The sequence below is a fragment of the Dermacentor andersoni genome, chromosome 10 (assembly GCF_023375885.2).
Source record: "Dermacentor andersoni chromosome 10, qqDerAnde1_hic_scaffold, whole genome shotgun sequence".
Lineage (NCBI taxonomy): Eukaryota > Metazoa > Arthropoda > Arachnida > Ixodida > Ixodidae > Dermacentor > Dermacentor andersoni.
The window spans coordinates 103,026,020-103,045,603 of record NC_092823.1 but is presented as its reverse complement, the minus strand read 5'-3'; the positions used below and the strand labels follow the sequence as shown (position 1 = coordinate 103,045,603).

The following is a 19,584-nucleotide window of genomic DNA, read 5'->3' as shown; positions in this document are numbered from 1 at the left end:
TCTACAACGCAACAACTATACCGCGCGATTGTACTCAACGTCAGTCTGATCTTGACAACATTATTTACTGGTGATCTCTCTGGTCCATGAAATTGAACGCTAACCATCATAACTCATACCACAATAATGAGGATCTCCCGGACGAATACCCACGGTCCAACCCCTGTTTACACGCTCACAAATTTTCAGCATGTCCTTTGTCAAATAATGCAAGTACCTTGCTATTCACGTTGATAATTTGTCATAACATACGTATAATAAGTGTGTGATTAACAATTCCAACCGCATTCTGGGCTTCTTGCGCCGAAATATTTCTTGAGCGCCAGCTTTATTAAAACAGCTTTCTTAAAAATAACTTAGGCCAAAACTCGTGTACTTTTCTACAATCTAGGACCTTCACTATTGTACGCTTGTATCCGCACTCGAAACCATCCAGAACCGATTAGCTCGGTGCCGTGTTAGCATCGATTCCCGTACCGCCATTATTACTACAGTGCAATCTCTTCTTGACCTCTCTATCATTTTCGACAGACTGAAACTAGCTTCCTTATGTCTTTCTCGTAAGATCTTTACGCACCGTGAACTGAGACGCATTTTGTTCGCTCCACCTTGCTGTGTTTCATCTCGGGTGGACCGTCGCTGAAAAGCTCAAGTACCATCTTGCCAGACCAACACGTGCTTCCATCCGTTCTTTCCGAAGACGTCGTCTGCATGGAATCCGTCTCCGCCTGCATTGCCAGAAACCTCAATTAAACTTCATTTAAGACTGCCATTTCGAGCGTGCTTTACTGCACTTCTCTCTAAAACGCCGCAATGGCATCGATAGCATTCTAAATAAATAAATAAATAAATAAATAAATAAAAAAATAAATAAATAAATAAATAAATAAAGGTGTATTTCAGACTTGCTCTAAAGGTAAAGATGACATATTTAGTCTCACAAAACAAAGGCAAAAGCAAGCATATTTTCATTTCTTCATGAGAACGTTCCCGCAAGGAATGAAGTAACGTTTTTTTTTTTTCATCTTGCAAATTATGCTGCCACTCAATTTACCTTTTTCATTTTGAAAGCGGAATAATCTCTTACTCTACGAGGTGTTTAAATCTATGCCTTTTAATATGACAGCCTTTCCATATTCCATTTGCACCTAATTTACTACCCACTTCAAATATTTCATAAAGAAACGATGCCCCGTATCTCATGTAACTTGAGCCAGACTTCAAAAATATGCAAATGCCTCGTGGCTGGACAGAACCGTAATGTTATTTGCCGTCGCTTGGAGGTACTCAGATTAGTTTTTTCGAATCCGCCTAACTACATAATTTGTCCTAATTATACAACTTCTTAAATAATATAATTAGAATAAAAGTGTCAATAGGAAAATTGCAGAGCGACATAAAAAACTCCCGATACAGCTTCGTCTTGCTCATTGCGTCCTACATAAAAGTGTTTTTCCAAGCATGAGAGAAGCCCGCGAATACATGCAAAGTGCCTCGAGCGCGCAGTCATGCGGAAATTTTGTGTGCATTTCCCTACTGCTTTCACACTGGGAAAAACACTATTATGTATCACGCATTCAGCAACTGATCGCGGTATCGGGTGGTATTCAAGTTGCTCTACAATTTCCTCATTGACACATTTAATCTAACTATTTGAGAAGTTGATTAATTACTAAAGACTAATTCTGTTATTGGGCGGACTGCAAAAGACTATCTGAGTATCATCAAGCGACGGCAGATGACGTTACCTTGATTCTGTAAACCTACTTGGAGTTTGCGTATCTTTAAAGTATGGCGGAAGTTACGTGGGACACCCGTATGCAGGCGCGCTGTAAACCGAAGTTATTGCAAAGTTCCTCCCACGCTTTCCCACATAATATGTTGCTGCCTAGCCGTTGCACAGGCCTAGTATACGCCAAGATAGGGTGCGCAAACCTGCACTTGACATTTCTATGCTAATGGAAGAATGGGTACAACATTAAACAAGAAATCTGAAGTGCGTGGAAGAACATAGATATCTGCCATCTTTTCGTCTTGTAATCATGCCTTTAATGTTACTGAAGATGACCTTCCGAAGCCCAAGACTTCCGAATCTCCTTGTGATGCAACTTCTTTCAAATAACAGTACTGCAGTTTTCATGTACAATGGAGATGCATTAGTAAAATTGCATAGTGACGAGGGAATGGCGCAGAGCACATGTAAGTCGACACAGCGCTTGCAGCGAGCCTGAATGCTCCATGACTATATTTGTTTTTCCTGTGTGCCGCTCTTTGTTTGGCCAGGCCTGGCCCTTGCTCCATTAAAGCACATAAATCATCATCATTTTATTTTTTAGTGCTTGTGAAAACTCATATCAATAAAATAGCTTTCCTTAGAACTCGCTGCTTCAAAATCAACGCTGACATTTAAAATTCTAGGCAACACAACATTAGAAGCAAGAAGGTGAAGGCCTTTAAGAAAAGACAGCCGGCCCTCAATAGCCATTATTGAGAAATAAGCTACTACTACTGTTTTAGTGAGAGCGTACTTCACGGAAAGCGATATATTCATTGTGATGGCAACACTAACCATCCATTGAGGGTTTGCATATTGGCCTTTCATTTTTTTATGTTCTCCAAAACCTGAATTTAGAAGTTCACGCGTAATATTTGAGAAATGTTTGATGCACGAATAAATGCTCAGTCATTGCCCACGTTCATGAAATCATCTCATTTGGGACCGACCTTAAATGTGGCCCCACATCAAAAAAAATCTTGGAAGTTTCTGAAACAATTGCTTCTCTCATTTGCAAGACTGCCGAGTCTTAAGATAAAAGAATACAACTGAACATATTCCAATGCTATCTATAATAATTCGAAAGCCAGCTGGTTCTCCCATAATATTCATTGCATCACAGAAGTGCTACAATTGCAACTTCAAAAATACCTTATCATTACTTTAACCAAAACACCCCTATAGCTTTCATTCGCTAGAATAAAAAAAAAATACATTTTTTTATATTTAGCCAACATGCGCCATAGCTTTGCATGCGCTGTCGTTTTTTAGCTCTAACTCATTCGGGTTGATGCTGAATTTAGTTCGAGGCAACACAGAGTGAGTAGCTGTCAGTAGCAACATTTCAGATCGTTTCAAGGGCATTTATTATTCGCTCCAGTTGCGCACATGCAGTGAAACAATGTAGACAATAACGACTTTTAGTAAAGGACTGTTCTTCACTTGTGACGAAGACTTTTCGAGAAACGTAAAGAGGATGGTAAATACATGAACGCGAAATTAAGCTACGCGCTCTTAAAGACAGGCGTCCATCTATCGCTTTAAAATTTTATGTACATTCTTAGTACCTTTCCACGGAAACTTGATCAAGTAAGCTGAACGCTTTTTGAAAATGTGTTTCACGTGGCTTGCGAAACCTATGTGCAACGCGATTAGCGTGTTCCCCTTATCTGCTTAAACTTATGTGGAATGGCATTAAGAGGGACGCACAATAATAGGGGCAAGAAGCTCGACCGGACTAATAGCCGAGGTGAAGGACATTTGTTCAACAGAGGTTTAATTTAATGAGCGGGCCATATTTACATGTAAGTTCCACCTAGTGGAAACTATGTGTAATAAGGCTAATAGTGTATATCGGCATTCACTGCGGCTGCTGCCACCTTGTGAAACATCTGCTGAAATTTATATTTGAACTAGATGGATTAGCAAAATGGCTAGAATCGGTGGTCTGCCGTGACATCAAAATTTGCATTCATGAACCCCTCGACAAAGACTCGACCTTCTGTGTTTGAAAGCACCGACAGCAAGACCTTTTGAGTATTCACGTGACTTGACACATCAGACTGATTGTGCCTTACCTTTGGTCGCTTTCGCTCTTCACCAGGTTGCCATGAGACGGGATTATGGTTTAGCGCAAATTATTGATTGTTTCAAGACAAACGCTAAGAGTACTGACAGTACATAGCGGTGCAAGAGAGAAAAGCTCAGAGGACGGTTCCGAGTGTGTAAAGCGAATGATAAGCGTTACATGTGGTGTAATTTTTTGGGAGTTTTAATGTCCCGCTACTTCTATGAAATTTCGTGCACGCTCTCGTCCCACTCTGTTTACTTTGCTTCTTCATCCAAGCTCAGTTGTTCTCGATGCCGTCTTTTTCACCTCGCTGTATATACCTTCGTCAATACTACGCTGCCGACTTCACTTCTTGCTTCGTGCTCTGCTTGTTTTTCCGGGGACAACACTGGGCACACCCAATCGCACATAGCCCTTCTAGAGGATTGGCCAAAAATGTTCACACTCCAAGTGTCACGGGCCCAGTTACATGCGCTCCATGGCCCAAGTTGCCAATTCAATCGGACGCATACCTGGCGGCAGGCATCAGTTCCACGGATCACGTGACCCAAGTTCACGTGTGATGGGATAGGTGTGAACAAACACCACATATGTCGCAAAGCGGGTGCCATCCCCTGAAACTTTTAATCACTTTAATAAATGTAATCAAGAGGTACTTCGGAGAAATTAGGAGCGCGGTTGCGTCAATACTTAGTGCGTGTTTACGTGGTTGTCCCCGTATGCCTCCGAGGCACAGCGTCGTCTGCTCCTGACAGGATTTGTCTGTTCCCCTGAATACACAGCGCGATCTCATTCGAGATTAAATGACGAGGCTGTTTGGAGCGCTTTCAAAGTTCGGACCCGTGGTGTAAGCGGGATTGTGTTAATTAGCGCTGTTATGCCAATTTGTGCGGCATTTAAATGTCGAGAAAGCATAAGCCCCTTTTCCCGTAAAATCATCGCAGTTCAGGTGTTCCCGCCAGCGAAAAATGAATAAGTGCACGGTTTGGCAGCGCTTGCGATTGCCCTATATTTACGCTTGCGCAAGTTTGGTGTAGTTTCGCGGCGTGGGTAGTGCGATTGCGATAAGCCCAGTGTTGGCGTTAAATGCGCATCTGTGGTATTAGAGTCATTGCAAGCAGTTACTAATAAGCAATAAGCTTTGTTAGGGGTGACTGTGTGGCAGGAATACATGCGTGTGTGCGTGTGCGTGCGTGCGTGTGTGCGTGTGCGTGTCGAAATGGGAGAGATGTTAGGAACCAAATTGCGTAGCTGCGTAGTCTGATTGTCCGTACGCCACTGTTTATGCCATTCTAAGTACATTTGTTTAAAAATTTCAACCAGATTGGACGGGACGAAAAGTTTTGAGAGAGAGAAGAGGAAAGGCAGGGAGGTTGACCAGACGCACATCCGGTTTGCTACCCTGCACTGGGGAAAAGGAGAAAGGGACGAAAAGAGAGAGAGGAGATAGAGAGAGCACAGTTTCGCGCACATTTGGAGGTTCGAAGCGAGTCTACACACGGTTGCCAAGACCTGTCGACTTGAGGTAGTTCAACAACGCTTTCGTGGCTTTCCGCGCCATCGACGCGTACGGCCATGGTCCAAGGATCGTCATTTCCGAAAATGGTCTTTAGTCCTGCTGGTTCAATGCTATGCAGAGAGCTTCACGCTCTGTGTCGCACTGGGGACAGAGATATAGGATGTGTTCAATCGTTCCTGCAGTCCCACGAGAGTCGCACATGGGTGTATCCGCCATTGCAATGAAGAACGAGTAGGCCTTCGCAAATGCCACCTCGAGCCAGAGGTGGCGCAATACTGTCACCCCGGAGCGGGAAACTTTTGATGGCATTTGTAGCTTTCAGGATGGATCAAGCCTATGATAATGACACTTCAGGAGGTCGGGAGAAAGTTCTTGGAAGCCCGTATTTGGTGGAACCGGCCACTGCCGTGTCCGCGAGCTCATTACCAAGAATGTTTGCGTGGCCGTTTCACGTGAAACAAACGAACATTCAATCGTTGACTTAGCCGCCTCAGCGGTCTGTTCATGTTTAACACGCGCGCATTAGCCGTGGAAGAAGAATCCAGTGCCGATAACAGCGATAAACAATCAGTGTGTATGTGCACTGGCAGAGAGGTATTGATGGTTCCGAGAAAACGAAGGACTTCTGTCAGTGTAGTGGCCCCCGCTCTGCAGGCGCCGCTCGCATTAAGAATCGTGAAACCCTCTTAATCGACTAGTGGCAACCAAGTACGACGTAGGCCGCACCAGCCGACAGACTGTTGTACGAGCTGTCGGTGTACACGAGTATATACGGTATATAAGGTATATCGGTACCTATATCGTATATACGGTATATTGTATATGAGGGGGCGGGACCGACCAGAGCATAACTGGCGCAGGCGTACCTATATGTGGCATTTGAAAACGCTGCCGAGCCACGCTCTTATTCGTTTTCGCTGGCGGGAACATCAGCAGTCGGATATTATTACTTGGAAAGGGGCTTCACGCATCGTCTGCATTTCAAAGCCGCACAAATTGGCACAAAAGTAGCAATTAGCACGATCACACTTGTCTCACGGATGCAAGCTTTGAAAGTGGTCCCAACAATATCGTCGTTTAATCTCGGCTGCGCACGCATTGTGTATTCAGGAGAACAGACAAACCCTGTCAGGTGCAGACGACACTGCGCTTCGGAGGCACACAGGGACAACCACGTAAACACGCACTGAGTATTCACGGAATCGCGCTCCATATTGAAACGAAGTACGGGAGAGCAAACAAAGCAAGGCGGCAGACAATGAGCAACGCATTGAACGAATAATTAATTGGCCGGTGCATCGATTCATTCGTTTCTCGACTTAACACCTTCTAGTGGAATGTCCAAGTTCATGTTCAAAAGCATTTTGTCTTTTCTCTCTTCATTCATTTAAAATGTTGGTTGAATTGCTCGGATTTTATCGCGTTACACACTAGAAATCGGCGTTTCTCTTCCGTCGTTCAGTGTTGTGTGAGTGCTTTCCTGCACCACTGCTTACGTCACAGTGCTTGGTTATGAAAGATGGTGCACTTTCCTCTAAATAATTTGAGCTGCAATATCGTGTTATATCGTCATTGTGTTCGCCAAGCTGCATTCCCGGCTGTAATACAAGCCGACATCTTTTTGTTTGGTTATGCAATGCTTTGCCATCGGTCCCCTTTCTGTAAGATGGCAAGAAAAATGGATTTCAATTCAATTCAGTTATCTTATAAATTGGCGCACGTAAACCAGGGAATCATGATTTGGCTCACAGATAGATAGATAGATAGATAGATAGATAGATAGATAGATAGATAGATAGATAGATAGATAGATAGATAGATAGATAGATAGATAGATAGATAGATAGATAGATAGATAGATAGATAGATAGATAGATAGATGACTTGATGCAGTGATAGAATAATTAATTAATTAATTAATTAATAATTAAATAATTAATTGAAGAAGGCATGCATTCAGTAGATTTCCAACGGAAATTCAAACTGGAGCCAAACACGCCACATGCGCGATATCGCTGGTACAGGTTACAATAACGCTCCGAAGTATAAAGTTCAGCGCTGCGAAAAATTATTATCGAGTGTTTACTTCAGTCGCTTATTTAATTTTTGTATCGACGGCAATATTGCGGTCATTCTGAACGGCTCACTATTATTCCCTAGTTACATATCGAATACTTCCGTCTCGCTAAACCAAAACGCCAGATAATTCCCGAGCAGGGACACCATTTTCGCCCGAGAACACCACCACCACACAAGCCGCCAACAACTCACGCACATGGCTAGTGTGCTGTCCCACAGGTCAGAACCTTCGTATATCCGATTCTGCATCTATATAATATTATGGGCATAAGTCCGGCAGTGCACTTGACGCCGGGTTCAATTACGGTACCATGCGCCCGATAATTAACCTACAGGTAAGCGGTTTAATTAGAGGTGCGCTTGATTCGCGACGTTTGGTTGGGGATACAGGACAGGTTAATTGGCATTCCTCGGAATGCGAGTCCTTCTCTACAGACAGACAATAACGTTTAGTCACGCAACTGCGTGAAGCGCTGTGCAATCCCCGCCCACCAAGCTGCCTCCAGCAATGTGCCCGCGTTCATGCTGTGGTGTAATCTGGCGTAATGCGTTCAATCGCTCCCGGAGACGTCATGTAGAATTGAGAAGGAATAGTTAACCGGGCAGGAAATGATAGCTGTACCACACAGCTCGCGTTCCAGATGTACAGAGGAAATCCGAAAGGCGACCGTGCAAGAGCTAACTTGTCTGATTGGATTTACTTGGGGAGTTCAGCGTCTGACATTGCGATCACACATAAACGCGCACGCACGCACAAGCACACAAACACACTGGCGAGCACTTAGCTTCAGTGCGCTTCACTTGACGAGTACCGTGGGCGCAACAAAACATTCGGTATAATGTGCACGTAAGTATTAAGGCAAAAACGAGGCAATTAATGAAAACACTAAGGCTGTTCGACGTCGCTCAGAGATATTCGGATTGCCTTTCGCATTCCGCCTAATTCCATAATTAGTCTGAATGAAATAATCAATCAGCTTCACAAATATTATAATTCGATTAAAATTGTCAATTAGAAAATTGTAGAGCAACATGAAAAACTGTAGTTACAGCTTTCTATTGCTCAATGCGCGCTACATAAAAATGCTTTTCTGAGCCTGGAAGCAGCCCGCGAATACAGGGAAAGTGAGTAACCGACTTAGATGGGGTAGTTGGTTGCTGCCTTGACAGAACATGGTTGTAACGGCTCGTTTTGAGGACAGGGCACAGAAAGAATGCACGCAGGACAGTCGCCGAACTTCAACTGAGAAGAACTTCAGCTCAGTTCAAGTTCGGCGAGTGTCCTGCGTGCATTCTTTCTGTGTTCTCTCCTCAAAACGCGCCGGTACAACAATGTTCCAACAGGCAAAGTGCCTCGAGCGGCCAGTCGAGCGGATACTTTGCGTGTATTTGCGGGCCCGAATTCGTGCTGGGTGCTCCGTCTGGCTCAACGCCACAGAAACTTCGGCCCTGCCGACTTAAACTACTTCAGTAAGTATCTCACAGAGCCATTTCTCAAGTCACCACGACATACTAAATAGAGCTCGCGACCACGAAAATTATACCACTAGAAAGGCACGTGGTCGCATATCTGCCATACAACACGGAGAGCTCCCTCGAGCCAGCAAGCCTTCTGCCCATAGATGTCGCCACTGCCTACGCAATATGGCAGCTCCCATGAAAAAAAAAGCGGTCTATAAAAAAAATCTTTCCGTTTATTCCCGTCGAAATAAATGGCAATAATGGCGAATGGCGATACGTAGGTTCTCCCACCTACGCGCCTACGCGACCACCTGCAACTTGCGGCAGCACTATCCTGTTTTGTGCCCAAGGCGGCGACCACCACAGTATGAAGTAACTTTGCAATTTGCCGATAGGTGGTGTCTAAATCCAGCCCCCTGTGACGGCTCTCACCGAGTAAGGAGAGGTCAATCTCGAAGGTTATGCTTTTGGTGAATGCATGCACCGGTAGCAGTAGCATAGCCGGGAACACATGCTGGACTCAATGTTTTCGACATCACCCATTTGCGCGCGGTTTCTGTGCAGCGAAGACTCTGAGAGAGGTGGCGTCTAGGTACGCAGCGCAACGAAGACTACATCGTACGGAATGATATCTTGTTGTTCTCGTGAAAGAGTTGCTCTTCTCTGTGCGAGTCTGCCGCTTTCGCAGTAAATGAGTTCGGAGAAGAACGAATCACTTAGGCTAGCTTATATTTTAATCGTCTCACAGTGAACCTTGTTTCTCTTTCTTTGTTCTTCATCGCCGAAAGAACGCTTGGACACGCATGGTCGCGACATCACAGTAGTTAGACAGACGGTTACTCAAGTAAGATACTCAAACACACGTTCTATCTTTTTCAAGGCCAGCCTTCGCGTATATATTCAGAGGAAGCAACCCTGAAACTAGATATACGGCCCAGAGGCGTTGCCAACAACGCAAGTGCGCGGTTTTCCACTCAGTACAATCACAGTCCCGTCTTTCCTCTTGCGTTTCTTTTTCTCTCCTTCCATTTGTTCCGTCCACACGCTCTGCTTTTGCGGTTGCCCGGGTTCCCGTATGTAACAACTCACTCTGTCCGCGATGATGATGCCATGCATACGTTATGACCATCCAACGCGTGGCCTGCTGCTGCCACACTGTCAACTTGTAGCTCTCTTCCCCACTGCGCCCTTTCGCCAACCCAGGAAAAAGTTCATTCCGCTAATGCGTTCTGTCAGAACCCACTCGACACAGTGACAGTGCGCGTTTATTCCTACACAGTTCCTAGAAAAAAAACGGAGTGGATAAGGCGGCCCCGTCTGCAAAAGAAAAAAAGAAGCACGGGCGATGCTCACTGGAGTCTGACAACAACTTCCGCCCACTGCATCGGGTGTCGCTGAGATCAATGTACAGCGGCATGAAGGCTGTGAATGAGAGCAAGTTGGTCACTCGGCAAAATTAAAGATGGTCGAAACGATCTAGCGCCTCCTTTTATGCCTGCTTCGATGAACACAGCAAAGACTGTCCAAGGTATGCTTTGTGCAAATTATAAGAATGACCTTTATCGGAAGCTGGAGCCCTGGGAGCTTGGCCTCGCTTCTCATTAGCCTAGCTCAGCCTTCAACGAAATCAATGAGGTGAACTACTTACACAGCACACGATACCGCCCTTATAGCTGTGGTCGTACACTTTTTTTTTCTTTTCCTATGCAGTGAGAGAGAGAGAGAAGGGAAGAAGGAAAGGCAGAAAGGTTATCCATACTGAGTCTAGTTTGCTACCCTACACGTGGGAAGGGAAATGGGGAGTGAAAGAGAGAGAGAGAAAACATGAGTCTATAGCGGGCTTGTATATGCACTAAGTTAAGTGTAGGATGTCTATAGTCGGGCACTCAAGTCTGTTGCCTTGAGGCAGTGGAGAAGTGCTCGAACTGCTTTCTGGTCTAACGAACTATGAGGCCCAGGCTGCCAAGATCTTTTCTTCTGTAAATGGCCTGTCGTCCAGTCTATTCAAGGCACAGTGATTGTGCTCTCACTATGGTATGTTGACGACAAGGTCCAATAACAATGTGTTTATAGCCATAGCTGTGATTGTATATTTTTTGTTTTGAGGCTATTAATTAATTTATTTATTTTTTGAGCTATGCCCTTCACAATGGAGAACATGACGTGTGCATTCTGTGACACCCAAAGGCAAAAAAAAATTGTGCTCGCAAATGTAGACGCCCTGCAGCGTGTCTTGTGAATATGATCAATCTACACTCATGCATCTTTCTCTGTTTCACTCCTCCATCACCTCCACACGTGCAGCGTCTAGCTAACCTCCGTTGCATGACTGTCCACTTCTTCCTTTCTGCAGTAACACCCGATCAGCATAGGGGAGTTTCCTCGGAAGTCGAGCAAGGCAAGAACGCCTCCATTGATAACGATGGCGAAGGCAACGAAGAAAACGGCACCATGGCAGAACTCCAACTCGAACATCGCGAACTGGCATTGAGTTGCGTTGATAAATAGAGATTTCCTTCGTGTTGCCTTCAGGGCCCAAGAACCCACGACAGCAACCAGTTACAGACGCTACAAAATCTGGATGCAGCAAGCTAAAACGTAGAAGAATGCAGTTTTGCGCATAAGAATTGGGTTTACCTCCGGTTCATAGGTTCTCTACATTAAAACACTATGCAAACTATGTTTTAAATCCACGACAGGTCTTATACATGCCAGTTTCTCACTAATGTAACATTTGCGTAGCACGCGCCCCGAAAACAGATGTGGTCTTCCGTCGACCACCATGACTACATGGGGCGCAAATGCTGCAAGTGAACGGGGAATTCTGTCAGGAAGGAGCGGATGGTCAGTTGACCACTCACGGCTAGCTTAAGAAAGTCGGTTCACCGACATCGCGGCAAAAGCTTTGCGCTGCGGTTGTCATGCCGCTTCTTGCTTCGACGCCGTTTCCCCGGCTCTCCATCTCGTTAAGCGACGCTGTGCGCATGACATCACTGAAACAAAAACAAATGCGACTTCTGGTGACGGCGTTGCTCATGTAAAGTTCATGGACTTGATCGTGGCGCCCGAAGCGGCGCTAATCACTCGGAAGAAAGTGAGATTGGATGAGAGAACCGAAGTTCACTGCCGTGTACCACCACAAAGGGGTAGGGCGAATAACTTACGAAAGCGGTTTCAGAGCGCTACCGTACAGCGCACTATGTGGAATGTCGTTGATGGTATGCAGGACCTCAGTAAGCACCGGACCGAAAGCGCGCGCGAGTGACGGTTTGCTGCGCAGTGTTCGCCAACGGAGTTACTGCGCACGTGGCTTTGAAAACGTCGACAGTGGTCGCCCTTCGGCGGCGTTCACACCTGTCGCGCCGCCGAGATCGCGCGACCAAGTTTGTCGCGGTCACTCGCTGCGCGATTTTTCAGACGCGCGACTTGAGTCACAAAGCCGCGTAGCCAATCAGCGGCGCAGGGGCGGAACGTCGGAAAGGACTTGACGTTTATTTCACGTGGCGTTGGCGGATGGTCGTGCACCACCAATCTCGACACATTTCGGCAGGGTGACGGGCAGCTCACGCTCACAGGTGTGAACATGGCTCCCCGGGAGTTCCTTCCAAGTCGCGGCTGTTAGCATTAAGGGTCTCATTCAGCCGTATGAACACTGATTAGCTCTCTCAAATAGGTTTCGCTTCATCATCTTCTTTTGTTAACTACTGGGGCTCATAGCACTAGCTGCGCTGCAAATATTTCGTGACACTCCAGTATAAGACTACTGCTTATTATTACAATCCGAATATCGTACCGAATGGGTTCCATAAAGTGGGTGGTACGTATGTGGAACGAGAATAATGTGCTCCAGTTATTTATTGAGACGTATGCGCGGAACGAACTTCAGAGTGTGGGGCAGAGTAGCGGCGGCAAGAAGCTCCACCGAAATAAAAGTCTACGTTCAACGATATTCGTGCCAGGTAGGTATCATTTATTTGATATATGGAGTGATTTTGCGAGTGTGCTGTACTTAGCAGTACCTATGTGGAACGACAGCGAGAGAGTATCCGTTCCTCGCTAACACAACTAAGCATACATACAGCCGTCTCCACTGATATTAGGTGTAGGGACGAACGATATGGAAGCGGACCCTGTCATTGGCAGAGGGTGCGACGCAGTCATTTATCATACTCATACCCATATTCTCTTGCGCAACGAGAAGCATATGTCTTGGCACCCGCGTTGTCACTACCCGCAGCAGCGAGCAGGTGATAAGCGCAGCGACCTTGTAGTGACACGCCTTTGAGGCCTGTCTTAGTCATTGCTTTGATGCCAGCTTCTTCGATCGCAAAAGCTGTTTCCGTTCCGTAACCTTCCGTTTTTGTGTGTTTCTATCTCCCTTGTAACTCTTGCACAACACTTTATCTCCTACAATGTCTTCTGTCATCTCTTCGTCGCGGGTCCTGTGAGCAACTCGTGTCGGAGATACGAGAAATGCACCATCACATGATTGCGAAAGGACACGACGTCGTGTTTCAGTGACTCCGGCAGTATCTCTGGCAACTACCTCGCTAACGAAGCTGCTAGGAAAGCACGCGAAGGAGCAATCCTTGTTTCTGTACCTTCATCGTTGACTGACGCAGCCAACACTTAAGCAAGCTAGCGCACCGTATGACATTGGAGAAGCAGCACACACCTGAATTCACCCAACATCGATTTCTTTCTCGCGGCCCATCTATGCAACTGCGGCTGTTACCTGGGCTTCCGCGAACTGAGGAAACAATGCTGCACCACTTACACTTACACCAATGCATATACGTATTTAATTGGAATGGCTGATAGCGCCGACTGGAATGCCTGCGGTGTCGAGGAAACTATAGAACATCTACTGTGCTACTGCCATCTATTGAAAATGAAAGACATAACCTCTGCACAGCTCTAAATCAGTTAGATTGAGAACCATTAACCTCGAAGAAGATCTTGCAACCACGGCCTCGCATATCGCAGCTACAAAAGGCCACAAATGCGCTGCTGCGATATTTGAAAGCTACCAGGTTGAGTAACCGCCTGTGATCCGGACTGAGTGACTGATCGAGATCTCCAGTGGACTTTATTTTCTTCTTTTAGTATTTCCCTCCCCTTCCCTTTCCCCATTGTAGTGTAGCAAACCAGGCTCAGTCCTGGTTAACCTTCCTGCCTTTCATTTACCATTTGCTCTCACTCTCTCTCTTACCTCCTAAAATTATTCCTTCAGTATTTTTTGTACTTCTTTTCTTAACTCATCAGTTTGACAACGAAGCTGTATATAGCTACTCTCGGGTGACGGTCGATGTCGAGCCGTCTATGCGTTGCGTCGACAAAACAAAATTTTCGTAGCCAGTTTCTCGCGTATGCCGTGTAGCTCTCAATCTAATATAGGCATCCTGGAAAAACTTAAGCTGAAATTGGCCACTAAGACGACTCTATCATCACGCCGAGTTTCATTCGCTTGTCTTAATTTCTAAACATTACAAAATTCCCGTCTGCTCTCAATACATGGCCGTCTACGGAGGGAATATGGTTACCGAAAACGGCTGTAACTCTTGTTTTGTCAAAACTATGCCGAAACAAAATATATGGCAATTAGCCGCTAAGAAAACTGTAACATTACTTCGGGTTTCATCTACCTTTTTCAATTACGTACTTAAGAGTGAACTTGTAAATACTGTGGAATTACCGTCTGCCATGCGGCGGTACTTGCGCATACTGCACCAGTTCCTGAAAAAAATAATAATAAATCACTCGAAAGTCAAAAGATGTATTCGTTGTCCGGTTTCTTCAATAATATATATATATATATATATATATATATATATATATATATATATATATATATTATACATATATATATATATATATATATATATATATATATATATATATGTGTCGAATGAGCTAACACACACCACGGCTTCGCTGCTGGTCCCTCTTATCAGTGCGAAAGGGCTGATGAATTTCTTGTTTTCTTTTACGTTTTTTGTTGTTTATTCATAATTTTTTTTCTCTTTAGTTTCAACTCACTTTTTATCCTAAGAGCCCAGTGGAGAGTATAACATAAAGGACAGGGGGTATTGTCAAAGCACAAGATAGTATGAAACAAACAACTTAAGAACAAAGATGACCTTAAACAGACAAGCTAAATAATAAAAGTGACCGAGGGACCGTAACTCAAGGAGTCAAATGGGACATAACATTTTTTTGAAGGAAAATTAAAAAACTTAAATTGTGGGGTTTTACGTGCCAAAACCACTTTCTGATTATGAGGCACGTCGTAGTGGGGGACTCCGGAAACTTGGACGACCTGGGGTTCTTTAACGTGCACCTAAATCTAAGTACCACGGGGGCTTTCGCATTTCGCCCCCATCGAAATGCGGCCGCCGTGGCCGGGATTCAGTCCCTCGACCTCGTGCTCAGCAGCCCATTTTTTTTATGAAGTAAGAACACAACAAAGTAAACAATATAGAAGTGTTATGAAACGTCACTTTCTCTAAAGCATAGTAAGCAAGTAGTAGCAAGAAGGTCAGTAACGCCGACAGAAAACATTAATGCCTTGTCTTGATAGACGTTTGACGGCAATAAATATTTATTGCCCAAATTTTTAGTTCTCGTTTTCTGATATTGAAGGGTTCTTCCTTCTTGCCCAGTTTGCAAATGTTGCAGCTATATGTTGTAGTTGGACTATCTGTTCAGAATTTTTTGTTTTCTTGATATTACTTGACATGATACTAGTTTCATGTGCTGTCATTGAAATTTATCTTGTTTAAGAGGTTCCTGTTATCAATGCATATGGGACATCAACTCAATTTATCTAGTAGGCTTGATCCTGTACATGCATCTTTTCCCGTTTCTACGTTACACTGGCACGCTAAAATCGATCCCTGTTCTAACTGTGATATTTCAATGCGAAGGCATTATATGCACCATTCCGCGAACATCTGTCAACGTAGTCGGCTTGATGGCAAAACAGTACCAAAAATGGCCGACGGCACAAAGAGAAAAACACGTAAAAAAATGTTCAGGTTGACGTAAATTTCTTAGAGAGGTTACTGTAAACAAAGCAAATTTATGGGTTTGAAAAAAATTAGTAAATTTTGAAATAAGCGGGAATCGAAAACAGGAATCCAGGCTACCTGACGAGCACGCTTTTCCGACGCCATGACGGCTCCATCGTTCTCGCTAAGAGTGTTGCCAGTGCGTGCGTGACTGCACCTGTGACGTCGCATGCATCTGGCTGACTTGAGGTGTGGCCTAGTGCCTGCGTCATTGGCCACGTGATTGCGCAGGAAACGGCGAGGAGGTGGTGCCACGTGATGGGTGTATAACATGACCGTGTTCATGGCGTTCCGAGTTGCACAAACCGTATAATGCTTTCGCATTCTCGCACGTAAGCAGTCTTAAGTATGCCGAATTTATTTTTAATTGTCTGTTTTCCTTTAGCTTTGATACTCGGCCACGTAGCCACTTTTTTTCTTTTTTCTTTCTTTCTTTAGTCATCACTTCATTGTTTTAGTTATTCATCTATGCAAGCATAAATTAAACTTCTTTTATGCGCTCCCCAATCGTCTTGTGTGCTCGCTACGCTCTTTCTTTGTATTTTTTTCCTTTGTTTAACAATTTCGTTGGTATAGGTGGCGCCGAAATTGACGCCCTGGCACTGGTTGCCTCTGAGTAACAAAAGCGACTCCCTAAGGCTTTGTTTTTGCAAACTGCATGCGCCGGAAATCAGTTCGAAGCCGGAGACGCGTCACGACCGCCATGTTTTAGACATCACCTATTCGAATTATGATACTGAAGTGTGAACTAGCAGGTGTGATAGCAATAACTTTCGTAAGTTGCCTCTCTCTCTCTTTCCGCACAACACTTCTACTTCGTGAACACCGCAACAACGATTTAAGTCTGTAACGATGATCGGGAGATCATTAAACAGCTTAAAGGGACACTCAAAGGCAAATACTGAGTCGACATGCACTGTTCAAATACCATTCCAGAAACCTCGCCACCCTTGTTTCATGCCAAGAAAATACTTAGTTTTCGAGAAAATGGCATCTGGAGGGTCCGAATACCTTTATCACAATTCAAATCTCCCGCCACCCAACCGGGGGAGTGGTGACGTTGCATACACCGTCACCATCGCTTGCTGCCGCCGGTGAGTAAAGCGGCGCCCGATAAACGGCGGTACCGAACCAAGACTCGCCGCTCTAGCTCACCGCTGGACTCGCCACTGCAGCTGCTCTTTGGCCAAGTGGCGTAGACCGTTCGGACATCCCGCGACATCACATGGAAGTTGAATTCTCTGCTACTTGCAGTTTGTGCGAACTTCGCAAGCCAGTGAAAACCAGCGCAGCACCACGTGATAGCTATAGAAACGCGAAAGCGTGGGTGGCGTGGAGTCGAGCGAAAACGAAACCTTTCGACCGCCCGCGTCGTCGTCAAGGTTATGTCAATTAGCTCTTTTTTCTAAAAGTAAAATACAACTGGACAAGTAGCACTTTATTTCGCCTTATATTACAATACAATGATGTTTTGTGCAACAAGGTAATGAGTACTAGCGACAGAATTTAACTGAGGGGTGCTTTCGACAGCGGGCAAGTACTTGAGGGCCCCGGGGGAGTGTCTAATCATGTCCTGCGTTTACCTCACTTTCTCGATAATTAATGTTCCCTTCGAGATAATAATGACGCCTTAGAGATTCTCGAGGACTAATCTGTCGCTTTAGCTTGACTTAATATTGGCCTTTCATGTCCCTTTAAACTGAGGCAGCAAAAGAAAAAGAAAAGAAAAAAAGCAAAGAAAAATAGCTCAGCAACAGATCTCAGCAACGCAGCCAATCTACAAAAGCATAAAAACCAGAAAACACCTTCAGTCTTTGAAGCCTACCGGAAGCAAAGAAAAGAACGTCACGTCTCAGCGTTTTACTATCTGTCTTCGGGCCTCGATTTCGCGCTCTTTGAACTCCGACGAACCCGCCTATAGCCCGCGTCAAGCCGTTCAGCGTTCAAGTAAAAAACGACTAGGCAAACGAACGAAGCTGTCAGCATTGGAAGTAGGAGCCACTTTACTGGGCCATGTTCCTGTCTGCGCCCGTAACCGTTTTTGCTGTCCCGTGCACGAAAAACGAGAAGAAAGCAGTATTCAGTCCCGACATCCTACAGGTTCTCGGCGCTTGTTTGTTGTGACACCGGCAAAAGTGACGCCAGAGTGTTACCTGTTGGCGCTCCGTTTTGGCTACCTCGCTTGTCGGATGCAGTAAGGCGAAATGCTGAACACCTTGAATCCGAACAAGTGCCGTCCTAAGCTTTACAAGTTGAAGTGGCATCACGTGAAAGGTATAGTGGGCGGTCTGACACCTTGCTGAGTTACTACATGCTTGTATGCTCTAGCTACAATATTTTGCGATTCGTGAATTTCCGATCTTGAGTGACGATCGGCTATCTTGCCTGAGTTTTTTTAGAGCCCATCTCCAAACTTATGGTTTGTTAACGGGACAAAAGCACGATTTGATTATGAAGCATGCGGTTGTGGAGGATTTAGTAATAATTGAGACCACCTGCAGTTCTTTATCGTGAACATAAATCTAAGTATACGGGTGTTTTCGCATTTCGCCACCCATCAGAATGCAGCTCTTATACACCCGTGCACGCAGGAGCGGTGCTGGCCTTCGGGGTAAAAAAAAACCAGGGCAGAAAGCCGCCTTCGCGCTCAGCGTTCGACGCAACCGTTTCGCTGTAGAGATTACAGTTGCATAAGCTGCAGTTGCGGGAAAGCGGCAATTGTGTGGCCGACCTAAATACAGCGCCGTGCGTCGCGATAGATAGATAGATAGATAGATAGATAGATAGATAGATAGATAGATAGATAGATAGATAGATAGATAGATAGATAGATAGATAGATAGATAGATAGATAGATAGATAGATAGATAGATAGATAGATAGATAGATAGATAGATAGATAGATAGATAGATAGATAGATAGATAGATAGATAGATAGATAGATAGATAGATAGATAGATAGATAGATAGATAGATAGATAGATAGATAGATAGATAGATAGATAGATAGATAGATAGATAGATAGATAGATAGATAGATAGATAGATAGATAGATAGATAGATAGATAGATAGATAGATAGATAGATAGATAGATAGATAGATAGATAGATAGATAGATAGATAGATAGATAGATAGATAGATAGATAGATAGATAGATAGATAGATAGATAGATAGATAGATAGATAGATAGATAGATAGATAGATAGATAGATAGATAGATAGATAGATAGATAGATAGATAGATAGATAGATAGATAGATAGATAGATAGATAGATAGATAGATAGATAGATAGATAGATAGATAGATAGATAGATAGATAGATAGATAGATAGATAGATAGATAGATAGATAGATAGATAGATAGATAGATAGATAGATAGATAGATAGATAGATAGATAGATAGATAGATAGATAGATAGATAGATAGATAGATAGATAGATAGATAGATAGATAGATAGATAGATAGATAGATAGATAGATAGATAGATAGATAGATAGATAGATAGATAGATAGATAGATAGATAGATAGATAGATAGATAGATAGATAGATAGATAGATAGATAGATAGATAGATAGATAGATAGATAGATGAAACTGCA

The 19,584-nt window shown here is 44.3% G+C and overlaps 1 long non-coding RNA gene across 1 annotated transcript in view; it reads right to left on the bottom strand.

Annotated features, from left to right (window-relative positions):
• Window positions 1–283: 283 nt before the first annotated feature.
• The window catches only part of LOC140213575 (uncharacterized), a 238,418-nt gene continuing 219,117 nt past the window's right edge, over window positions 284–19,584 (bottom strand). Inside the window, exon 3 of the long non-coding RNA XR_011890453.1 lies at window positions 284–728. This is a non-coding gene — a long non-coding RNA (uncharacterized lncRNA). The remainder of the gene's footprint in view (window positions 729–19,584) is intronic.